The 5,905-nt window shown below is 42.0% G+C and overlaps 1 pseudogene; it reads right to left on the bottom strand.

The window, feature by feature from the left end:
- Positions 1-3,298: 3,298 nt before the first annotated feature.
- LOC114640487 lies at positions 3,299-4,645 on the bottom strand (annotated as a pseudogene).
- Between the last annotated feature and the right edge of the window lie 1,260 nt (positions 4,646-5,905).

The raw sequence follows: 5,905 nt of genomic DNA, 5'->3' as shown, positions 1-5,905 counted from the left end.
GAATTCTTTTTATTACCACTAATACTAATAGTTTTTCTATGGTTTCCAGTTTGACCAACTCAACATCAATGTTCAAGAAATATCTTTATATAGAATTCTGAACTCATTAAAGCTTAACGAATAATTCAGAATTAGAATTGTTCAAACGTAATCTTTCTGGTGATATGTAAACTTTCATTCGAAGGATATAAAGCTGGCCCATTACAACAAAGAAAGAAAACACAAAAATAAATAAATAAACAAATAAATAAACAAACAAATAAATACTTGCCTGGATGATTCGGTAGGGAATGCCACCCTTGACTAAAACAAGGGTGTCTTCCTCAAGACTTCCACTTCATAAGCTTTATCTTCTTTTCTTGAGGATGATATTCAAGGACCTGAAACTCAACTATCACTGTCCTTGTGAGCACTCTCCAGTAGACATTCTGCTTTTTGCTACAAATTTCTTCCCTGGGAGAGATGGAAGCATCTACCCCTTCTCCTAAGGTCTCAATGTGAAACTGCAGCACAAGTCAACAAATCTTACCTGGAGGAATTCATGAGTGTATTAGTTTTAGAGAACAAAGGGGAAGGAGTTACAGACAGTAGCATAGGTAACCTTAAAGTAGCCACACTGGAATGTCCACCTTTAGTAGGGATTGTGGTTTCCCATGGAGTAGAGATAGAACTTCTTCCATTTTTCTATGCCTCCCCCCAAGGCCACATGCAATCAAGGAAGAATTGAGGGAGTGTCTGGATACTTACATGCATGTGAGGATCTCATGACTCTCAAAGGACACCCCCTTCTATGAGGGAAAGTAAATAGTCAACAGTGTTACTTGTGATAATCTTTTTGCAGACCCAAAAGAACTCTTGAAGATAGTAGCAGTTTGGCTCAGAGAAAAGTCCCATAATGCACAGATATTTTGAGACACAAGAATTTTTCTTGAAGGCCTTAGTCTTTTCCTTGGTTGTCTGAAAGGTATCTGTAACTGCAGTACAAAATCTTCTTGGTATTAGCCTTGAAAAAGATGCCAAGATGACCTCCAAGACACCATTCTGAAAGACAGCATGCAAATAGGAACTGGATTGAACCTGTCTTATTATCAGACTGCAGGGCTATAGCTACACTAGGGAATTCTTAATAATTGCATTCATTCTGCTTTGATTTTCCTGTCTGTTTTGTTCTATTGCTGTGAGGAGACACCATAATCACAACAACTTTTATGAAAGAAAACATTTTATTGGGGTTTACGTATAGTTTCATTGGTTTAGTCCATTATCATCATGGTAGAAAGAAGGTGGCAGTCAGGCAGATAAGGTGCTGGAGAAGTAGCTGAGAGTTTTGTATCTGGATCCTCAGATAGCAGGAAGAGAAGGGCACCGGGACATGATTTGTGATTTTGAATCCTCAAATGTCATCCCCAGTGACACTTCTTCCAAGACCACATCTTCTAGTCCTTTAAACAGTGTTACTATCTGTTAACTAAGTATTCAAATCTATGAGCCAATGAAGCATTCAAATCTATGAGCCTATGAAGGCCATTCTTATTAATCTCCTTTCTGTTGTCATTCCCCCTTTCCACAGTGCTTATTAAGAGCACTTCATTGTTAGGGTCTGGGAACTTTGTATTATAACTTTGCTGTTGTTGATGCCCACAACACCCCAAACAAGCCAGCTTTGCTGCTACTGTTCTCATCCTCCCACGTCAATACTTGGACTTGCTATCAGACTTTTACTATGGGTACCAATGAATAAAGGTAAGCACCTCCATCACCAGTTAATGCTGTCTGGATTATAAAAGAAAGCATTTACTGGACCTTACTTTCAGTTTCAATAGTTTAATCCATTATCATCAAATCTTCCCCCTCCTCTCTACTAGTTGTCTTAGTTTGCTTTCTATTACTCTGATAAAGACCATAGCCAAAAGGAAATTGTGGTGGAATATGTTTCTGTCAGTTTACAGCTTACAGTCCATTGTGAAGAGAAGTCAGGGCAGAAACTCAAGGCAGGAGTCTGGAGTGAGGAACTGAAACCCAGACCATAGACAAATATTGATTACTGTTTTTCTCCTTACAGTTTGCTCCGTATGTTTTCTTATACAACCCAGAACCACCTCACCAGGGTTGCTACAGCCCACAGTGAACTAGAGCTTTCTACGGCAGTTATTAAGTAAGAAAATATCCCCACAGACCTTTCTCCAGACCAATCTGATGGAAACAATTCCTTAACTAAGATTATCTTATTTCAGATACAAGTAGGTTTTTGCCAACTTGAAAAAATCCAAGAAGCATGTTAGTGCTGTATTTGGATCAATGCCAAGGCTAACACAGCTGATATGTTCCTTGCCAGTGCCTGCTCATGGCACAAAAGCCATGCTTTCACTGTCTTTTCAGCCAGAAACCACAGCCCTCTCTTGAGACTGACTTCTATTGGTTCTGTTTCTGTCTTCTATTTTGCATGGGTGTGCTTTCATAGTTGTGCTGTAAATATTCCAATTTTTTTTGGATGGTATGATCTGATTCTACAGGCAGATGTAGTGATGAAAATACAATTAGTGTTCTATTGCTGTGATGACAATCAACACAGGAAAGAGTTTTATCTTTGGGAGATCTCTAATGTGGTCCTAGAAAAGACTTGTTAGTGAGATGATTCTCTTGGGCGTGGAGTACAGAGAGTAGTAGTATGTTTCCTGCTTGTTCTGGTGATAGGCAGAACTCACTTCCATATGTTTTGAAGATTGTGGGCTTTTTTTTTTCTCTTTTCTTTTATGATGTCTGTCTGTTTTGGCCATTTTTAGAGGACGTATTTTTTAAGTTAACACTTCCTTTCAGGTTTAGACTCAGAATCTCTTTACCTTCTCTCATCTCCATTTTCTTTATCCGTGTCTCCAATCTCACTGTGTGCCTCAAGCTAGCTGTAAGCTCTCAACATGTCTGCCTCAGCTAGTAACTGCTGAAATTGCAGGTAAATTACATCCCTGGCTAATCTCATCACTGACCTTATCTTGTTTTTCTGCTCTGTTTTCAAGAATTTATGTTACTATATTGATCTCCTGACTCTAAAGGAATTTATCTTTAATCACACTTTCAAAGAAATTATTTCAGTGAATATATTCACAGGTTTTGCTGATTAGAAAGTAGACCTCTTTGGGCGAAATTGTAATATCTACTGTAGATTCTTCTGCAATCTATGTTGACTTAATATTTCTTTTTTTCCCACTTAAATCAGAAACACCTTTATTGACGGTTTAGGACAGTTAAAACACACGAAAAGACAAAGAGACCACAGAAGTGTAAAATTGCAGCACACGAGTTAATATTCTTCACCCTCATCATCCCCTTCAGCACTATCTGCCCCAACCTCCTCATAATCCTTCTCTAGGGCAGCCATGTCCTCACGGGCCTCAGAGAACTCTCCCTCCTCCATGCCCTCACCCACATACCAGTGCACAAAGGCACGCTTGGCATACATCAGATCAAACTTGTGATCTAGGTGGGCCCAGGCCGCAGCAATGGCTGTGGTGTTGCTCAGCATGCACACAGCTCTCTGGACCTTAGCCAGGTCACCACCAGGTACCACAGTGGGAGGCTGGTAATTAATGTCAACCTTGAAGCCAGTGGGGCACCAGTCCACAAACTAGATGGTATGCTTGGTCTTGATGGTGGCAATGGCAGCATTGACATCTTTGGGGACCACATCACCACGGTACAGCAGGCAGCAAGCCATGTATTTACCATGGCGAGGGTCACATTTCACCATCTGGTTGGCTGGCTCAAAGCAGCCATTGGTGATCTCTGCTACCGTAAGTTGCTCATGGTAGGCTTTCTCAGCAGAGATGACAGGGGCATAGGTGGCCAGAGGGAAGTGGATGCGAGGGTAGGGTACCAGATTGGTCTGGAATTCTGTCAGGTCGACATTCAGGGCCCCATCAAATCTGAGGGAAGCAGTGATGGAAGAGACAATCTGACTTATAAGGCAGTTAAGGTTAGTGTAGGTTGGGCGCTCAATGTAGAGATTTCTACGACAGATGTCATAGATGGCCTCATTGTCTACCATGAAGGCACAATCAGAGTGCTCCAGGGTGGTGTGGGTGGTGAGGATGGAATTGTAGGGCTCAACCACAGCAGTGGAAACCTGGGGGCCTGGGTAGATGGAGAACTCCAGCTTGGACTTCTTTCCATAATCAGCAGAGAGCCGCTCCATCAGCAGGGAGGTGAACCCAGAGCCAGTGCCCCCGCCAAAGCTGTGGAAAACCAAGAAGCCCTGGAGACCCGTGCACTGGTCAGCCAGCTTGCGAATCCTGTCCAAGACAAGGTCAATGATCTCCTTGCCAATGGTGTAGTGGCCACGGGCATAGTTATTGGCAGCATCCTCCTTGCCTGTGATGAGCTGCTCAGGGTGGAAGAGCTGGCAGTAGGTGCCAGTGTGAACTTCATCGATAACTGTGGGTTCCAGGTCTATGAACACTGCCCGGGGCACGTGCTTGCCAGCTCCTGTCTCACTGAAGGTGTTGAAGGAGTCATCTCCTCCCCGAGTGGTCTTGTCACTTGGCATTTGGCCATCGGGCTGGATGCCATGTTCCAGGCAGTAGAGCTCCCAGCAGGCATTGCCGATCTGGACACCAGCCTGGCCAACGTGGATGGAGACACACTCACGCATATTTAATCCTTGAATTGGTCCGCAAAAACTGAGGGAGTGAAGAGAGGGTGACGAAGATCTCCCACTTGCAGACTACCAAGGAGTCCGGGGGAGAGGCTGTGTCGACTTAATATTTCTAAAACCATATGATTGGTGTCTAATGGGAATATATAGATGGAATATTGGGCACAGGTACACAGTCCTGTAATTCCAGCATTCAGTAGGCTGAGGCAGGAGGATCATGAACTCTAGATCAGCCCAGGTAGATAGCTAATGAGTAACAAGCAAGCTGGTACCATATACTGAGGCCTTGTATATTTTAAAAGGCTACAGAGGGAGGTTCTGCTGTATATTAGTTGTCTTTTGATTATAAAGTAAGATAAGAAAATAAATATATTTATTAGTTCATTAAATAGAGAAATCTAGATGAAGTCATGGAGTGATAGAGCCAGAAATTCAAATGTCTCCAAGAATTGTCTTTCTTCATTATTTGGCCCATTTTTCCTCTCTGCCAATTGCAGACTCAGAGAGGCTGTCTTCAGACTTTTCCTTTATCATTTTATATCTCACAGCAAAGAAATACTCCATTTTTTCCACTAGCTGTAAGAAAAGTTTGGGAAATAGATTCTTAATATCTTGCCTTGTTCTACAACTATTTTGTAACCAGTCACTCTGTGCCACAGAAACGCAAAGCTCTGATTTCTTAGGCCCAATCCAAATCTAGTTTCAAAATCTCAATCAGAAAACCTAGTCCTGGGACTGGGAGTATAGCTTAGTCATTAGGGTGTTTGTTTAGCATGTGGGGCCTGGGTTCCATATTACAGACTGTAAGAAAGAAAACAAGCAAGCAAACAAAGAAACAAACAAACAAACAAATCCAGCCCTGTAGCCTGTCAACCTCAGACAGGAATGGCTACCCCTTGTCCTCTTTCAGCTGACAATTGATCTAGTATTGGGTGTGTATCTTTCTCTATGTAAGTGCACATATAGCTGGATAGAGCTGTTACCTATAAAAGACCAATTGAAATGGGACACCTAGGGCTTACAAACTAATGACTTTATATAATACCAGTTTTGTTAACCAAGAAAGAGGAGTAGAACTGTGAGAAGCACTCAGTGAGTGACTCAGAGACAAGAGGACAGCCTGACAATAAAGGGTCTAGAAACACACCTGTTTTATTGATGACTATATTAAGCTTTGTATTTTGAAGTTATATTCCATTGTGTTAATGTGATGGGAGAGGCTAGGATGCAAACTGCCATTTTACTTCCAAAGACACA

The sequence above is a fragment of the Grammomys surdaster genome, unplaced genomic scaffold, assembly GCF_004785775.1.
Source record: "Grammomys surdaster isolate TR1022 unplaced genomic scaffold, NIH_TR_1.0 125832, whole genome shotgun sequence".
NCBI lineage: Eukaryota > Metazoa > Chordata > Mammalia > Rodentia > Muridae > Grammomys > Grammomys surdaster.
Note: the sequence above shows the minus strand (reverse complement) of the source record. Positions and strands in the feature narration are given on the sequence as shown.